We start from the raw sequence: 19336 nt of genomic DNA on the forward strand, positions 1-19336 counted from the left end.
CCTCCCGAGTGCTGGGATTAAAGGCATGTGCCACCACGCCCGGCTAGATTGAGATATGTTTAATCAAATGCTGATGTATTTCTAGTCATAGAGAACAGATGGGAATGGAGTGACCAAGAGGGGCAGCAGCATGCAAACAGGGTGTGGAAAGCTGAAGAGGGTTTTATGTCTTATAATGAAGAAACAGACAAACAAACAAGCAGAAGTGTATAAAATTGTCCCACTCCTTTGTGGAATATCTGATGCCATTCATGTAGCTTCTGCATCATTACTGAGCCTTGGCAAGTCTGACAGATAAGACAAAGGGGAAAGATCAAGCTCTCCTCTATGATAATAGTGGAGTTTGTGGGATAGAATATAACCAAATCTGTAGTGTCGCTGTTTGCTCAATCCTCCTTATACTCATAATTGGAGCTTCATTAGATCTAACACAGAAAACCGAATTAGTGCAGAGAGAATTGCGCTTCTCATTTCTGAATTGGACTCTCCAGATGCCCCTCTACATGCCTTCTTTAATCAGAGCCAGATCTAGGAGAATTCTAGGCTAAATAAAAAGAAACACTGAAAATGTGTTCAAATTGTCAAATGTTTTCAGCAGATCCATATGTGCCCTACTGAGCTGGACTGTGCCTTGTTTCTGGAATTAAAGTCCTAGATATTCCCTCCTCCCCCACTTAATTTCACCATTTTATAATTGGTTTAAAGATTGTAGTAGTTAAGAAAAATGCTGCTAAGCTAGCAAAAGTTACTATACATACATAAAACAATGGTTTTCTCAATGAGAAAGGTGATTGGAATTGATGTTATGCTAGATTACTAATGGTTTTCTTTAATGCTAGAGATTTTTGATTACTTTTGGTTTATTTAACATATGACCAAGGATTAAGTAAGTCTTTGGCTTCCTTGGTCTTCAGTATCTCCACTTGGGCTGAGCAACTTGAACTAACTCATGCCCAGTTCCCTTTTACTCTGAACTCTATAGAGATATGGAAAAAAATATACAGTACAATTATTTACCAAAAACTTCTTATATCCATTATTAGAACTGAATTCACTCTAATACTGAAGACTGAACCAGTGTAGAGAGAATGCGTGATTTTTCATTTTGGAATTGGACTTTAGACGTAGAGTTATTTATAGAAGGTGGGCTTCAGCATCTGTGGAATGGGTATGTTCTTAATATTATTTTCAGAGTTCTGCTTCCTCAGTCTTTACTATGACTCATAAGGGCTTCTGATGTTAATTTCTTATATAATATTTTTACCTGCACATTTTTTACTTCATTATATAATGTCTTATTTTGGTAGAAGGGGGGTCCTAATTGAATTCCCTATATTTTGTCTTTAATACAAGCCTGATATTGAAAATGTCCACTCTGGCTCTTGAGGAGTTAAAGTAAGTTTTATGTTGGCCACATTGGTTTTATCTAAACACTCGGAAAACTTGCAGAGAACAATTTTTGTTTGCTTGACTTTGGAGTGTTTTGAGGAATACGTTCGCTCCCAACATTCCTGCTGTGTTCTAATCAGTGAGGGCACGTTCCTCTGGGCAGTGAATATACTAGTGTGTATTTAAAGTCAAGAAATCTGGAACAAGAATCGAAATAGAAAGCCCTGTCCACATGTGACTTTGGATTGCAGTTTCTTTAACGACCGCACGTCTCTGCTTTAGTTACAGCAAAGCAGCTTCATTGCCTTCTGAATCTGATGCAAGAAATTATTTTCAGATTAAAATTTAATATATTAATATCATATGTGGCATCTGTATCAAGCAGGATAATGAAGAGAAGGTGATGAACTGGTAGGGCAAACGATGCAGTTGTATGTGCCATGGTGGGTAAGACAGAGGGTGAGCACACGAGAGAGGCGCATTCAGTTGTCAGACACAGCCTGCATTTCCAAGCAATGAAGACAGATCAAGGCTCTCACAGTGACAAGAGAGCTTCCTGCTCTAGTTTTAGTGTCTTCTACCCATGAATATTTATCACAACAGCAGACATTGAACACGTTCCATGCTCACAGCCGTCATCTGCTATATATGTGACCACAGTTAAAAGTTGGTGCATGCTTTTGTTATTTGTGAGTTTTACTGTCTTATGGTATAAAGGAGCTCCACTCCATCATTGGTGGGATCTAAATTCTTTTGAAATAGGGGTCCAGAAACCTTGCACATTTATTGGTTTTAAAAATGAAATTTTAAAGGTGGTTGCCCTTTTGACTAACTTAATATAATTATAACAGTGGATAGCAACGTCTTTCTAAAATGTCCTCTTTGCTTTATCTCAGGTGTCTACATCCACACACACACACAGCACAAGTTAGATGCAGTTGTTTCATTCGTTTCTGATTTCCAATCCACATCTATATCTGATTGTAGAAATCAGAGTTGGTTTTATCTAACAAAAGCTGTAAGAATAGCTGATACTCTTTATAAATCCAGGCACTATAACCTTGACTACTATTCAGATCTATTGTAGTAAATTAATAATTTTACGCCATCCTACAAGATGAATATATAACTGACCCATGCAGATTCATGTAGATTAATATTATTTATAAACATGCATTAATAAAATATGATAGTTTTCATTAGTACTTCAAAATTGGTGACCTGTACCTCACTTGTTCCTGGTTGTTCATAATCACCTTGTCATTAGAGAAGTAGCTTGATTTTGCCATGATAATAAGAAAATCACCGTTTGAGAAGATTAATTCAGCACAGGAATTTCTCCAGCCTTTACAGAAGTTGATGGTAGCAATTACAAATAATACTAAGTGAGAAGCTGGGGAGGGAGTCTAGTCAGTGAACTCCAGGTCCCAGGAAGAAAGTGTCTCTCACAACACTAAGTAGCCTTTGGAGAGAGTGCTCAATAGCTTAGAGCATTGGATGCTTCTGGAGAGGACCCAGGTTTAGAGTTCTGTACCCCTGAGCTCGAATGTTCTCTGTCTGCCATCAACACTGGGTCTTTTAGGGATATGTCTACTTCATCTGAAATGTATGTAGACTCTCTTGCTGCCCTTGTTGACAACATTCCACTGCACATCTATTTAAGTCAGTATGTTGGTGACATACTCTCAGTTCTATTTTCATGATTGCTGCAAATTTTTGGCTAGTTTAATTAATGGTTTGTGTTTTTGATATTTTGAAACAACAACCATTGTTTTTGTTCATTTTGTGTGTGTGTGTGTGTGTGTGTGTGTGTGTGTTTGGTTTATATTCTATTTTTTCCTATTCTCTTGTTATTTGTTATTCTATTTGGTTGCTTATGAACAACTTGCTTCATTACAATTGTTAAGGTAAAAATTTAGATTTCTGGCTTGAGGTCTTTGCTATTCAATTTCGTCTATCCCTTTCTAAATTTATATTTGAAACATAATATAACATAATGTATAATTTTTTATGTTATTTTTTAAATGCAAAGATATTTTCAGATTTCTTTTTGATTTCTTCCTTGACCACTGATTGTTTATAATTTTTTTTCACATCCAATTCATTTTAATTAACAGGTATTTTTAGGACCAGTTTATATTTTGTTTACAAAATCATATGTAGTTGATAGATATATGACTTATATCATGTAGATCAAAGCAGTTAATAAAACCAGTAAGCCTTCCTTATATTACTTTTATATTTAGTTCTATCGACTGCTAAGGGGAATAATATTAACTCTCACAATTGTGGAAGTATATATTTCTTGAGCTTGTATTATTTTAATCTTCTCTCTTTGAACTATGCTTTGCTATTTGCTTGTGGGGAGTTCAACATGAATGCTCAAGTACTTGTGGTCTCCTCAGATCTAACTCTGTAGTGACTGACAGAAAATGTGTAAATAGAACAGCCATTTAAGGGACTTGGTCCAATGTTACACTGTCCTTTATCCCCCTTTCCCCTACAGACTCTTCATTCTTAAGGACTCAACTTCTGCATTGATGGCATTTCTTCATCTCCTTGATATCACTTCTGAAAACCGTTATGCATTTCAAATCTTATTTGAATTAATCACTCATCCTCATCAAGGAAACTAAACAGTAACAACTGTCTCCCTGCTCTTCTACTTCAGGTGGTGTATTTATCATGATTTTTGTGTTTATATCTATCCTAATGCCACTGGGACACTTCCACTTGTTTTCCTCTAATTATTCTGATTGTGACCATTCAATTATGAGACACCCAGTGGAGAATCTAAAATGAGTAGAGGAAAATACTTTGTTTCTCTTGTAATATCTAGCAGTGTGTTAATATTTACCTATTATGATTTTTGTCTTTATATTTTCTTGATTTTACATTGCTTCTTCCATAATATTGGACTCATATTAGTCTTCTTCATGAGCTTGGTATAGGAATTCACCCCAGTATGGTTTGAATGAGTGTAGTCTCGACTCATAGTTTTGAATGTGTGGTTACCAGCGAGTGATACTATTTGAAAGGTGTGGTCTTGATGGAGTAGATATGGCTTTGTTGGTGAAAAAATGTATCACTGGGGTGGGCTTTGAGGTTTCAAAAACCCAACTCTGGCCCAGTGGCTCTCTCTTCTGGCTGCTTGAGGATCTAGATGTAGAATACTCAGCTACTTCTCCAGCACCATGACTGCAGGCCGCCATGCTTCATGCCATGGAAATGGACTAAATTTCTGGTACTGCAAGACAGCCCCAACTAAATGCTTTCTTTTATAAGAGTAAGATATAGTAGCTGTGATGGCTATATATTTTCCTTGTCAACTTGGCTATATCTGGAATGAATGCAATACAGAAATGGAGGGTACACCAGTGAGATACATTCTGCTTGGGTTGAAGCAAGTGAATTCACTTCTAGTCCAGACCTACAAAGTAGGTATACAACACATTTTAAATGTGCATCTTGAGACAGGAAGACACGGGCCCTTATTTCAGATCTTGAGACAGAAAGACTTACCTTTAATATGGGCCAGATCTTCTGCTAGAAGTCTATATAAGAACTTAGAAAAAGGAAGATTTTGCTCTTTGCCTGCTTGCCCCCGTCTTACTAACACATCCATTCCTTCGCTGGCATTAGAGCCTATTTCTTTGGGATTCCAGTAATATTGAAGACCAGCGAGACATCAGCCTTGTGGAACTGAGTAACAGATTCTTGGACTTTCCGTTCACAGTTAGCAATTATTGGCTTAGCTGGACTGAAGCTTATTAGTCATAAGTCAATCCAGTAAATCCCCGTATATATTATATATATTTAATTTTATATCCCTTCCATAAGTGCTGTGACTCTAGAGAGTCCTGAGTGATACAGTTGCTATTTGCTTTATAATTTCACTCATTTCTTCACTCTGGAAATTTGGTCGCCTTGGGTTTGTTTTCAGCACAGCTAACATTTTGGGAATCAAAGAACTGCTCTCATCTGTCCAGATATCTTCCTCAACTCAAATTTGATAGATAAGATAAGTGGGTCTTCCCATCCTCTATCACATAAATCTTCCATGGGAGAATAGTGTCTTTTACATGTAGACAGTTCTCTGTGGAAGCACCAGAGATAATTCAAGTTTTTCCTAATTTTGATAGTTGTTTAGTCATTAATTGAGGATCTATGGAGGGTTCTGATTATAAATGGTTAGTCCACTATAACCCCCTACACTTCAGATCTTCTTAAGGCCATTAAGTTCAGGACAAGAAGGAGAAAGACTGCTCTCCATGCTGTCTGAGGCAAGGAAGCTGAAGGAGCATCTAGGGTATGGAGGGATGGCATGGGGCCCCATTACTATGCAAAACCTCATTCCAGATGAATAGCTGGCAAGCAGAGGGGCCTCGGTTTAGACCCTGCATCTTTGCTGTTAGGAAGAAAGCTTTCATCCAGATAGTTTGGGTCTGATCTCACTTGCTTCTGCTGGCAAACTACACAATAGCTTGCACAGTGCAGCCTTCCCCCCAACCTTTTTTTTTCTGTAGCTCTTTGACACCCCCACCTTTCTGCCAGCCTGGTGTGGCTGATCAAGCTGTTCAAACAACTGGAAGACATCAGAAGTTAAACACTCATTATTTTAATTTGATGCTAATCATGTGTTAATGAGACTAATCCTTGCAATGATTCAGGTAATTTGCTTAATGGCTGCCCAGAGTACAGATTACAGCAATCAGTCACGTCTGATAAGATGTCTGTTGCAGAGAAGGCTGTCAGGTGAATGAGGTGGGAAAGACTCAGGAGTCAGGGTCTGATGTCACACATGCTCAGTGTGGAAGGGTGACCAGAAGTCAGCTTCCTCATGCTTCTGTTAAGAAGGAAGATGGTACAGTGAGCTTTTCCACCTCACAATGAGGCGCACATGCACACACACACACACACACACACACACACACACACACGGAAATAAACACAGTGGTTTATGGAAAAGCTGAAAAACAGTTCACTGTGTCCTGGGAAATTATTCACTGAAGCAGAGTATGACACATACATTTCTACCATTTGTGGAAGAATATTCAAATTGCTTCCTAACAGAAGAAATCAACAAATGAAAATGAAACCACTTAGATCTAAGGAATGAATTTTTCTTCTCATTTGCAGGAAATTCAGGATAAAGCAAAGGCTTAACAGAGCCAATATCAAGTGTCCATTACAGCCAACCTTTGGGATGTCTCCGACACTTAGATTAATCCACTACTTAGACTATCTAAATATGGCACTTCTCCCATCTAAGTATTGAAATTTAATAGCATTGGGTATACAGATGTAGAGATTACAAAAACATGGAGGATACCATATATTTTTAAATTTGTCAATTATTTGCTTTTGGTTTAATATAATTATTTATAATCTCTGATTTGTTTCATTCTAAATATTAGGATTGGGAGAAAGATTTAAAAAGGAAAGTAAATTTAGGTTTTAAGGAAGGTTTACCATTCATTTATCCCTAACTTAGTCATCAGCACCTTCATGATATCCATATCTTCTAGGAAGCAGCAGTAGATAGTCTTCAAACAGCAGTATTTTCCCTGCACAACCTTCAATTCAATTCTGAGATGCATGCTGTTAATGTCCCTGTAGCTTTTGGAAGATGATTTACAATGGAGAAAGGTTGACAAATGGAATTAAACTGGCTTTGTCCATTGTCACAGATTCTAACCCTCTGAAATCATAAGCCCCAAATTAAATGCCTACTTTGTATAAGTTACCTTGATTTTACTATAGCAATGGAGAAGTAACTAAGAAAGTAGGCAAATGACCTTTTAATGTTCTTCCAAATCTCCTGCTCTTATGCCAATGACCATCTGGGTGGGAAGCATGGAAGCAGCCAGGCTGCTATTGTTACTGCTAGAGCAGTAACAGAGGGCTCACGAGAGAGAGAGAGAGAGAGAGAGAGAGAGAGAGAGAGAGAGAGAGAGAGAGAGAGAGAAAGGAGAGAGAATGACACAAAAACTGCAGTGACACACACTTCTCCAACAAGGTCACACTTCCTGATCTTTTGCAAATGGTTCCACCAACTGGAGACCAAGCTTTCAAATACATGAGCCTATGGGGACCATTCTCATTCAAACCATCAAATTCCACTCCCTGACTCCAGAGGCTTGTGCCCATATCATAATAAAAAATGCATTTAGACCATCTTCAAAAAATCTTGAGTTTTTCCTCGTCTCAATACTTTTTAAAAATCCAAAATCCAAATTCTCTTTTGATACTCAAGGCTCTGAAAGCCCTCTTTAAAAGAAAAGTTATATTCTTTCAACATAAAATGGCACAGAATATCTGTCACCATTCCAAAAAGGAAGAATGGGGCTAACCAATAAAAGGAAATGTTGCAGTAGTTTTAAGCTTTACTTGCCTTTAGCTCCAGAAAGTGACTGTACTACCAGCCCCTACCCAGCTTCCCTTGACTTCTTGGACAACACACACACAGAGAGAGACAGAGAGAGACAGAGAGACAGAGAGAGACAGAGACAGAGAGACAGAGAGACAGAGATTGTTCCTTTTCAACTTTCCTTAGGACACAATTGCTGGGTTCCACCATCTCTGGCCTGGAAAAGCCTGCCCTTATCAATTTCTTATCTCTACCTCTCCCACCTGCCTGAATTTCAGTTGCTAAACTCCTCTAACCACCTGCCTGTATAAGTGGCCTCTGTGGCCACTCCTTTTTGAGATCTCACATGATTGTCTGGTTCTCTTCTCTTCAAATCATGGCAAGCTTCTTCTCCTTCCTGTGTCTCTCCATTCCTCTAGGGATCCGGAAGTCCCGCCTGTCCCTTTTGCCCAGCAATTGGCCCATGGCTTTCTTTACTAACAATTGGAGAACAAGACCTTAGCATCAGAACTGCCCCATACAGAAAATGTAAGACTAAATAAAGCATCACTGAAACCCAGCAGGGAAAACTACAAATCCTGTAGTGCCAGCCATGTGCATTGTTGTCCATTGTAAAGAGGCTTAGATGGCTCCTCTCTTGCAGCTTTGTTGATGTAGCACTCTATCCTGGGCTGATTCCCTCTCTTGTGCAGTTCTTTTCAGCAGATGTCCCATGCCTCTGGAATCTCCATTATCTTGGGGTCTCCCAGGCAATCTATACTTTACTTTCATAGTTTCACGTTTCACTCAATGGCCTCTCAAGTTCCAGACAGGGACTCCTCTCCTGAAGTACTGGCCTCAGGGGCTCTCCTTACCATGGAGGAAGCCTCCACAGTGCCTTTAGCCATATGTCCTCTATGCCTCTAAAGGGGGCCAAGTTGGATGACTGCTTGAGGTGGGGCCTGGCACCCTTAAATCAAATCTGCAAAAGGTTTGATTTATTGCAATTTTTAGGAGCAGAAAGTTCCTTATGTATCCATCCACAGGTAGGAAGCATAGCTGGATTTCCTGACCACACCCTCCCTTTGTTTCATTTTGGATTAGACCTTTCCTGATCTCTTTCAGCACAAGCCTTGGTTCCAACATTAAATTCTTTAAGTCTCCTTTTCACTTTAAACTGTATGTTTTTTTCTTTGTTTGCTTATTTTTATTGTAGCCCTACATAAGCTTAATTACTAATAACCAAGTGACAGAGTCAAGTTGATGTTAATTTTCACTTTTGCCTTAGGCAAATTCATAGGATAAGGGGGAAAGAAGCTGTAGTCTTTGACAAAAGTATGGCAAGAATGATCTCTAGTTCAGTTGCTAATATTATTGACCTCAGAAACCTCTTGAGCTGGGCCTTGATAGTCCACGTGGTTCTTAGTGCTATTGCCCATTTGTAAGTGAGGACTTAGAGCATTCAAATATGTCTCTAGTCCAAAGTCCCAAAGTCTTCTGTATTCTTCCACAAAGCATCATGGTCAGAAGTGTCACAGCAATACCTTACTCCCTGCTACCAACCTGTCTTAATTACTTTTCAATTACTGTGATAAAACACCACAACCAAGGCACTTCATAAAAGAAAACATTTAAATTCGGGCTCATGGTTTCAGACAATTACAGACTAGGAATGGTCTGAGTCTTTTTAAAGCCTTAAGCCCTCTTCCAAATGACATCTCTTCCAATAAAAATCACATCTCTTAAGTCTTCCCAAACAGTTTCATCAACTAGGAGCTAAGTAATTCAAACATATAAACTATGCAGGCTCTTTTCATCCAAACAAACCACCATACCTAAATAGGGAGGAAATTATGCCTCCCATGGTTTACACATTGCAGCTATAGGTAAGGATTAGCTTGTGCACCCCGGTCACAACAGTTCCCCCTTTCAGTTGCTCAGTTATTTCAAGAATTACCCATTTCATGTTACATAAGTGCTATAAATGTACCTGTATCCATGATCATGCTTTTGTTCAGTTTTATTTCTTAGTCAAAAATGTCATATTAGTGCTATACGGAAGTGAACAGAGATCTTAGAAGAAAAAATATAAATAATAAGAAATATTATTAAAAGTGCTCACCACCCTTAGTCATCAGGGACATGCAATTAAAAATACTTTGAGGTTTCATCTTACCCCATTCAGAAAAGCTACACCTAAGAAAACAAGATAGTGAATGCTGATGGGTATGTGGGGAATGGAGCTGGGTACTATGTGATGGTATTAGAGCCAAAGCAGGAAGGACCTGAGCAGCCATTGCATAACTTGTGGAGGTGAAGCTTCAGCTACAGTGTGGAGAACCCAGGATGTTGTGGAAGCCAGCACTGCTAGATTTCCATGGAGGAAATCTGCAGACAAGGAATGGAACCATCCCTAGAGAGGGAGGCTCCATTTGACATAGGCAGCAAAGATGGAGAGGAAGGGCTACCAAGGATGTTGTAATCCTGATGATGTCATCACAAGCTCTAGATGCTGAACATGGAGCTGCATGGTCTGATGTTTGCCCTGCTGGGTTTCAGTCTTGTTTTAGTTCAGTCTTTCCTTGATATGCACCCCATTTCTTCCATATGGAATGGAAATACTTATTTTGTGTTCTGGGTTAGTGTATTTAAAAATATGAAACTAGATTTTGACTTTGTAGGGGCTTACAGTTAACTTTTATTAAATCTCAGAGGAGACTTTAGATTTATGTACTCTGTTGAAATTATTAATATTTTGAGTGGCACTGGGGAAAGATCAGAGTGGTTTAGGGGCATGTGATTATAAATCATGCACATTATATGCATGTATGGAATTACCAAAGAAGAGATTAAAAATCCTTAAGAAAGTAATTCATAAGCTGAATGCATTCTTATATTGTGAGCCTGCCATGTGCAAGGCAACATGTTTAGGTGTCAAATTAATAAGAAGTAGACTCAGAAAACTTAATTTTCCTTGTAAACTTGACTGGATTTTAATCACCTAGAACAGTGGTTCTCAACCTTCCTAATGCTGGACCTTTCAATACAGTTTCTCATGTTGTGGTGACCTCAACCATAAAATTACTTTGTTGCTACTTAATAACTGTAATTATGCCTCTGTTACAAATCATAATATAAATATGTGGTATGTAGGATATCTGATAGGTGACCTCCAAAAAGGTAATGACTCACAAGTTGAGAACAGCTGACTAGGAGACACGTTTCAGCTTTTAATTTCAGACTAATACTTAGAAAATGCCTACATATTAAGCGTATTTAATAGGTCTGACTTTGTTTATTCCTGTGTGCTTAACCTTGAGAGATTCCGCAGTGTGCACTGAGATTTGAGCTAGCACATTTCACTTAAAAGACATGACAAGTTGTTTCTGAAGAAAAAGAAAGGGAGCCATATATGCTTCACCTAGTGTCTATGGCTAGACCAACAGTTCTACCGGTGTCAGATGGCTCCAGCTCTCCAGGGTTCACAGTCCCCACCTTCCTCTTAGGAGAGAAGGTGCCAGCTTAAAATTAATTACTAAAATGTGAAACAAATCAAAAGACAAAACAAATCAGCCTGTTAAAATAAACATTAAAAATCAAATTATGCTCTCAAAGTAGGCAATTTACAGCCTGGAAGGGTAATTGGCAAACCTGAAATGCATACAAATCGTTGAAATTACCAACTCAAGTGCTATGTTACCTATTGGTGGGTATAAATTGACAATGACTCTTGAAAAAGGGTAGAGATCCTATCGTTTTTCATACTTAACAGGAAAATATGGGAGAGCACTGTGTCTGCAAGGCAAAAGGAATATTAAATAGAATGAAAGAGAGAGGCCTGGAGGAGAGTGGGGCGTCTGAGCTGGACATCCGAACAGAGTGGCTTTGAAATTTTACAGCCCAGTGTTAGAGGAGCACTCTCTCAGAGGTGGCTACCAACCACAGGAGTCTGGTGACTCATCTGAGCAGATTGAACTTACCCAATCCCAAGAATTGGGATTGGGGTGCATGACGTTAAATTCATACAAAGAAATAGAAAGCTTTTTAAAAATGAGTATTTGATGCAACATGGGTATATCTCAACTATACAGACTAAAATAATTCAGATAGACATGTCCACCATAAATCCCCATGCACACAGAATCCACATATATGCATCTGTATATGTGTATATGTATATGTGTACACACACACATATACCATACATATATTAGCTGGCACATTCCAAGATGCCACACTGACTACACTGTGATACCAAATCCTACTTCAGGTTTGAAAGCAAGGAAGTCATTACCTGCACATTTAGAAATTTCTGTACTAACATTACATTCCTTTGCATATTGGAAAGAAAGGATAACTCACCCAAAGTAGCAATTCTGGTGGCAGAGAGGCAGCAGCCAAAGGTGGCCCAGAGAACTCAGTGCTAGGAGGGAGGCCAGCCCTCTGTGCCTCTGCTACGTGTCTCACTTCCCCTGGGCCATGCTTCCTTCTCTCCACACAGCTACCTTCTCCTTCTCAGACATGCATCTCACCTGTGTGGTTTCCCTGCTTAGAGCAGCCGTCTTCCAATGCTGTGGGAAAATTTAGTCATGTCCAATTTTTTGCCATTTAAGGAATAAATAATATTTTGACAAGTAAGGCTGCTATGTTACATCAGTTTGATGCAATCGTTAAGACAACAGGGTTGTTGTCTTTTTAAACAAGTTCAGGAGGCACTAACCTACAATGAATTTTCAAATCTAAAATGCACTGCATGTTATGTTTTGACTTTGTTTTTCCATATGGAATAGTAACTCAATGAGGATAAACTCATGCAACACACTTCACTGCTCCAAGTCTGCCTTGTCTCTTTTAAGTCCCCTCACTCAGTTCACTATTTTTCAGGAAGTTACTGATATACAGTTTACCAATGCAGAACATTTGCCCACTCTAGGATTTTATGTGCATGGAAACTTCTGGTGGACACTTGTACCTGAATTCCTTTAGTCCGCATAGTTGAGGTATATCCATGTTGAGTGAAATACTCAGGTTTTTTTGTGTTGTTGTTGTTGTTGTTGTTGCTGTTTTCTTCGTTTTATTGCTGAGTAGCATCCTATTGTGTGGAAATACCAGCTTGTTCACCCTTCACCTATCAGTGGATAAAGAGTGATTTCCAGGTTGGAGCTCTTAAACATATAACTACTGTTCATACTCATATCCAGCTTTCCATTAATGCAGGCTTTTGTTGTCTTGGGGAGACTCTTTGGAGAGTCATGGTTAGATGATATAGTAGTTACACATATATTTAAACTTTAGTGTGCATGTTTTTGCAGGAACATGCAGAAGTCAAAGATTAATATTGAGTGTCTTCCTTAATTGGTTTCTACCTTATTATTTTAAGACCATGTTGCTCCTTGAGTCTGAAACTGAGATGTTTGTGAACAAGCTGACAGGCTGGCTAGCCATAGGAATCCTCCTGTTTCCATCTGTAGGCACCTGTATGACATCTGTGCCTCTGGGTCTGATTTCCTGTAGGTTCTAGGACTCTTAACTGAGATTCTTATGCATGTATAGTAGATGTTCCCCAAATGAGCCACCTACCAGCCACTGTGATTTCACCTTCTATGGATTGCTCCTTTTGCATATCTTGAAAAATTTTGCCTGATCCAGGCTCATAAAGACCATTTTTCTTAGTTTCATCTCAAAGTCTTACCATCCTCAGTGTTGTAGTATGACGTAAGACAACTTAAACCTTTTCTTTTTACATGTGGACAATTGCTCTCCCCAGTCCTTGGAGAGACTCCGCAGCATTGTTCATAATGGCTGTTCACAGCAAACAGGTATCTGTAAATGTGATCTTGTCATTAGGACAAGTTGTTCAGTCAAGTACAGAATAATAGTTTATAGATCTTCCAAGCAAAAATAGATTTACTAATGAATAAATATGCTGACAAATATCCTTGGTCATAATGACCCTTAGAAAATGTTTGTGAATAAGTAAATAAATGAATAAGTAAGTATATTATTAGCATCTCTAGGTTTCTTTTTCATTCCTACTAAAATGCTCATTCCTTTCCTCAATCTTGTAACTGTTGACTTAAAGAACCCTTTACTTAGGTTCGCTGTGTTTGCCATAGCAAACAAAGACCCCAAGAGTCTATGGGATTTTAGGACGTTTTTTTATTTTATTTTATTTTTTATTTTTTGTATTTTAGTCCCCATATTTTATAAAGTTTCTAACATTGTCTGTAGGATTGAGTTTATATTACAGTGGTAATAGTGCCAACAGTAGTAAAATGTGACTTGAGGTATGGTGTGTGTGTGTATGTGTGTGATACATGCATGTTTGTATGTATGTATGTATACATATGTGTATATATATATATATATATATATATATATATATATATATGTGTGTGTGTGTGTGTGTGTGTGTGTGTGTGTGTCTAGATATGTGCGTGTATGGGTGTACAGCTTGTTTGAACCTTTTAAGGATTGCTTTAAGCACTCATTCACTCTAGTTCCTGAATGAATCCCAATTGTTTATGTACGGCCTCTGACCTAAGAAGGTACAAGTAGTTTACTGACATAATTCTGAAAAACTACGGGCATATGCAGAAATAAAGTATTTAATTATTTAGTGACAACTGAATCCATAGAAAAGTTTTATTGACAAAGTGAATGAAAATCTAGTCTAAATCATTTTTCAGTGACAGAATTAAAGATTGTTGTTTTGTTTTTGTTTTTTGTTTTTTTTTACAAATTGCAATGCTTACAGTATTTTATTTGTACTGATATTCTGATACTCGGTTGTTTGTAACCGAGTTTATAGGACACAGTAAAATGGATATTTAGTCACCCGAAACCTTAATATATCGACAACAGTCTGAACATAGTCTTTGGCCATGATATATGCAAATCCAAATCCCCACTCTTTTTTTTATTATTATTTTTAAAAGTCACTTTAATTCATAATTTCAATGTACAAGTCAAAACAATCAGAAAAACAACTTATAAAAGTGGTGAGCCAAAACTCAACAGAACAAATGAAAGTTGATCAGGATGGCATTAGGAAGGCAACCTTATCATTACAAGTAGGTTTGTTAACTGACACACAAGTACTAAAGACTTCAGTATTCCAAAGCCAAATGCAATCAATTACAAGATCCAACTGTACCATCCTTAAACAAATACTTGAAGGACTCTCCTTTTTCCTACAGAGAAACTAGTTCATCCATGTTCAAGGCTGATCTGTTTATGCTAGCTGGAAACTTAACTACCTAGATGTCCACCACCTGATGGAAGGGTAGTAAAAATGCTGTACATAAGTCAGTTGTTTAGAAAAATGAAACTATTAAATGTAGATGAGTGGATCTAGAAAACAAAATCATTCTGAGTGGGGCTAAGCATACCCAAAGGACAAATGTTGAATGTTTGCACTTAAATAAAATGTTAGCTTTTAAAATTTACATATACATGCTTCAGTTGGAATAATCACAGAGGTTAGGGATCTAGTAAGTGAGAAAGTGGAGGATGTCTTAAAAGGAAACGGAAATAGAATGTAATATTATAATGAGATAAAAGGGAAACTATACTAGGAGAATTAAGAGTGAAGGAAATGGTTGTGCAGGGTTAAAGATAAATTGTGGGAAGTGACAACTAATGCTTAAAGCCCTTTAAAAAGCCATATGCAAATGTGCTACTATAGAAGCCATCTAAACAATTATATGTTGACACCACACACTCGAGTGTGTGTGTGTGTAAGTGTATATGTGTAAGTGTATTGTGTATGTGTGTAAGTGTGTGTGTGTGTGTAAAGAAGTTAAATGGTGTCAACATATAATGAAGGAGACACAGTCCCAACTAGGAATCTTCCACTGCCATGAAGAAGCTCCAGTGGCAGGAATGGTTTACATCTTGTTGAGTCATTGTCCAAAGGGTGCCATGCAAATCCCCACTCTTAAAGCTGAGAGCAAGTACACAAAGCTGAGAGCAAAATCTGATTCTGTAGGCATGGACTAGTATTATTTACTCTATCTCATCATTTCTAGATCGTGGATAATATTTTGATGATATTTATACATATCGATTGCACAAAAGTCACCCTATAAAAATACCATGGACATGTGACAGCTATGTTGCTTAGAATTTTGTATGTTTTAATGTGGGATATGTATTGCATTATCTTCTATACTAATATTTTTTGTTCTTTTGCTGCCAATGTATAGTGTCTGTTTTTATTTTGCCAAGAGAAGAGAACATTAGCCCTTTGTCATCTGTCCTTCACTTGTAATGTAGAGGCACTGCAGCATTTGACTTTCAAACCATCTCGATTTGTGGCATTGTGTTTAATTATGACTAGTGATGTCGTACCTGTAGCTTGTGTGCACTGGACATTATATTCTATTTAGTTGGATATCACTGTCTTCAACTTGTTCACTCTTCAGTTTTTCCAATTATTTGTATGCAATTTAGGTTCAATCAATTAATTTTCCAAGTTGTAAATTATCCATTTTGAGATTGTAATTTGTTTTTAAGGTATGTCTTAACACTATGATTTGTTTCGTGGTTGTAATTAATTTTGAGCTTTAAAAATAAAAGTGTGTGACAAATCATTACGGGCAATGCCCCTGCCACAGACAGCAAAGGCAAGATTTGTCACAGAAGCAAACCTTGGCACTGTTAAAATGGAGTGAGATCGTCACAGAACTGCAGAGATCCAGCAAGCCTGTAAACACGGTTCTGTGTTAAAGCAGATACACTAACTTCTCAACAATTTTAATATGTGCTGTGTTCTTATCTATTAATATGCTATAAACTTCTCTAAAACTTATGTTTTTAAAATGAGTCATTTGGGTTTGGTGAGTGAATGCACTTGCCAAAAAGCCTGATAATCTGAGTTCAATTCCTGGACCCACAGAGTGGAAGGAGAACCAACTCTCCCAAGCTGTCCTCTGACCTCCACCACATGCAAATGCATATACTGAATACATAGCCATTTATTAATTTTCACCTCTCTCTCTGTCTCTCTCTGTCTCTCTCTGTCTCTCTCTGTCTCTCTCTGTCTCTCTCTCTCTCTGTGTGTGTGTGTGTGTGTGTGTGTGTATTTGTGTGTGTGTATTTGTATGCTGAGCCTATTGGCTTTGCTTGGACTAGCTCATCCTCTTCCAGCTGAAAGTCCAGCTTCTGGAAACCAGGTGATTGGAACACTGGGTAATGTCCCTTCTAACATCTGACATGCTAGCCAAGGGCTTGCTCATTTAGATGGTAGTTGTTGGGCTTCACAAGAAGAAAAAATGTAGTCTTTTCAATCACAACACAGTGAGCACCACCTTGCATGGTTTGATTCAGAGTTGAGAACAGGATGTAAACATCTTCTTGAGTTTTATGGCAATTATTTTCCCAGAAAACTAAGATTCAGGGAGAGGGGAAATTGTGGTCATTTCTTTTATTCTATTTTAAAACACAGGCCTGCAGTCGGAGGAAGGGCTCACGGGTTAAGAGGATGTACAGCTTTTGCATACAACACTGGTTCAGCTCCCAGTGTTCTTGTCAGGTAGCTCACTCAGAACTGCTTGTAACTCCTCCAGCTTCTGAGGGCACTTTTACTGGTGTGTGCATATCCATAAGCAGACTATACACATATAACATAATTAAAAATAATAATAAATATTTGAAAAAATAAATTCAGTCTGAACCCCTTCCAAACCTACAGTTTTTCAGCTTAAACTTCAATGAATACTCTATGTCCCTTTCTACTTCATTTAGAAAGTGAATCTCTAAAAAAAAAATGCATACAGATATGTTATTATTTTTCAATATTCTAGAGATTGATAGTATTAGTCTACTCTTTATGAAAATTATGTCAATCAAAATAGGAAAGAAAATTCAAATAATAAACATCATGACCTTTGGGGGAGTTATAATCAATGATTACTGTCTGATATAGATATCAAATGTGTCATTTAAACCTACAATAACAGATTGAATCTTTCAACTCTAGACTTACATTTCATCATTCAGATACCAATGGTTCAGGGCAATATTTTTTTTTTAATCAAAACTCCTCATACTCCAGATGATATCAGTATCTGATGTACACTTTAACTTTGAGAATAACATGAGGTTGAATAAAATGAGGTTAAATATACAATACTCTTAGAGTTGCCCTTGATATATAAAAGTACTCAACAAATAGTAAATAGTATTTTGATTGCTAACTAATAGTCTCTTCAGGAGCACACCTGGGAAACAGCTAGTCCAGCATAGAAAAAGTAGTTTAGGTAATTGCCCCATAACTGTGCTAAGGCTGATTAAATCTATAGGGCTCTGTCGCGATTACTGGGGGCTCCCAGGTCATAATAAGAACTAATGAAGTTATTAAATACCCAACAACAACATATTGGCATATAATGTGGGTCCTTCGTTGTGTAACCCTTACTCCCCAATTTAAAACTATTGGCTTATAGAAGGCTAGAACCTGTGATTGGGCAGTAGAGAGAGGAAGGCAGGACCTGACAATCAAGTGAGGGGTCTTGAGAGAGACCATGGGGGAGACGGAGAAAGAATACTGAGGGATCAGGAGGTCTCATTAGACAGGATGGACCAAGAGCATGTGGCCAAGAGAAGTGTGCTCTGAGTTATAGACTGGTAGAGCAAAAGCAGCCCAGGAGAGACTCAAACTGCAAGTGATGAAGGAAGGGTACATGGTTTGGATGTAGGTGCGAATTGCATAGAATCTGCCCAGTCTAGGCTTACAGCTTGTAAATAAAATACCAGGCTTCTGTGTCTTTTATGTGGGCTAGCTGAAATATATACTTCATTTAGAAGATGCCACTCCTGGGTAAGTGGTCCTGGACTATATGAGAAAGCAAGCTGATCACGAGCAAGGGATAAGGAGCAAGCCAGTAAGCAGAATCACTGCTTGGTCTCTGCTTCAGTTCCTGCCTCCAGGTTCCTGCCTCAAGTTCCTGCCTTGGCTTCCCTTGATGATGGGTTGTAACCCGGAAGGTGAAATTATGATTTTCTTCCCAAGCTGTTTTATCACAGCAACTAAAAGGAAACAATGACAACAAGAATTAGCAAATATAATGTGTTGACTTTATTCCAGATTAATTGTCTAATCTATAAACCTACAGAACATTTCCAATACAATTTAGGAAAAGTAAAACTAAGGATCAAAATGTGTTTTTCCAGATCAATGAATAATTGTTATGATTTAACTAGTGAGATGGGTCAGAAGTGTCCAGGAAGGATGCTCCTCAGACCAGCTGGATTCTGTTCCCAGCAGCCACATGGTGGCCACAACTATCTGTAACTCCAGTTCTAGGAGTTCCAATGCCCTCTTCTGGCCGCTGTGGGCACTGCACCCATGTATTGTCCATAGATACATGCAGGCAAAACAAACTCATAAAAATAAACAAATCTTAAATTCCAAACTCTAACACCATTGCATACACTAGCAAGGTTTTGCTGAAAGGACCCAGATATAGCTGTCTCTTGTGAGACTATGCCGGGGCCTAACAAACACAGAAGTGGATGCTCACAGTCAGCTATTGGATGGATCACAGGGCTCCCAATGGAGGAGCTAGAGAAAGTAACCAAGGAGCTAAAGGGATC

The sequence above is a fragment of the Mus caroli genome, chromosome 5, assembly GCF_900094665.2.
Source record: "Mus caroli chromosome 5, CAROLI_EIJ_v1.1, whole genome shotgun sequence".
NCBI lineage: Eukaryota > Metazoa > Chordata > Mammalia > Rodentia > Muridae > Mus > Mus caroli.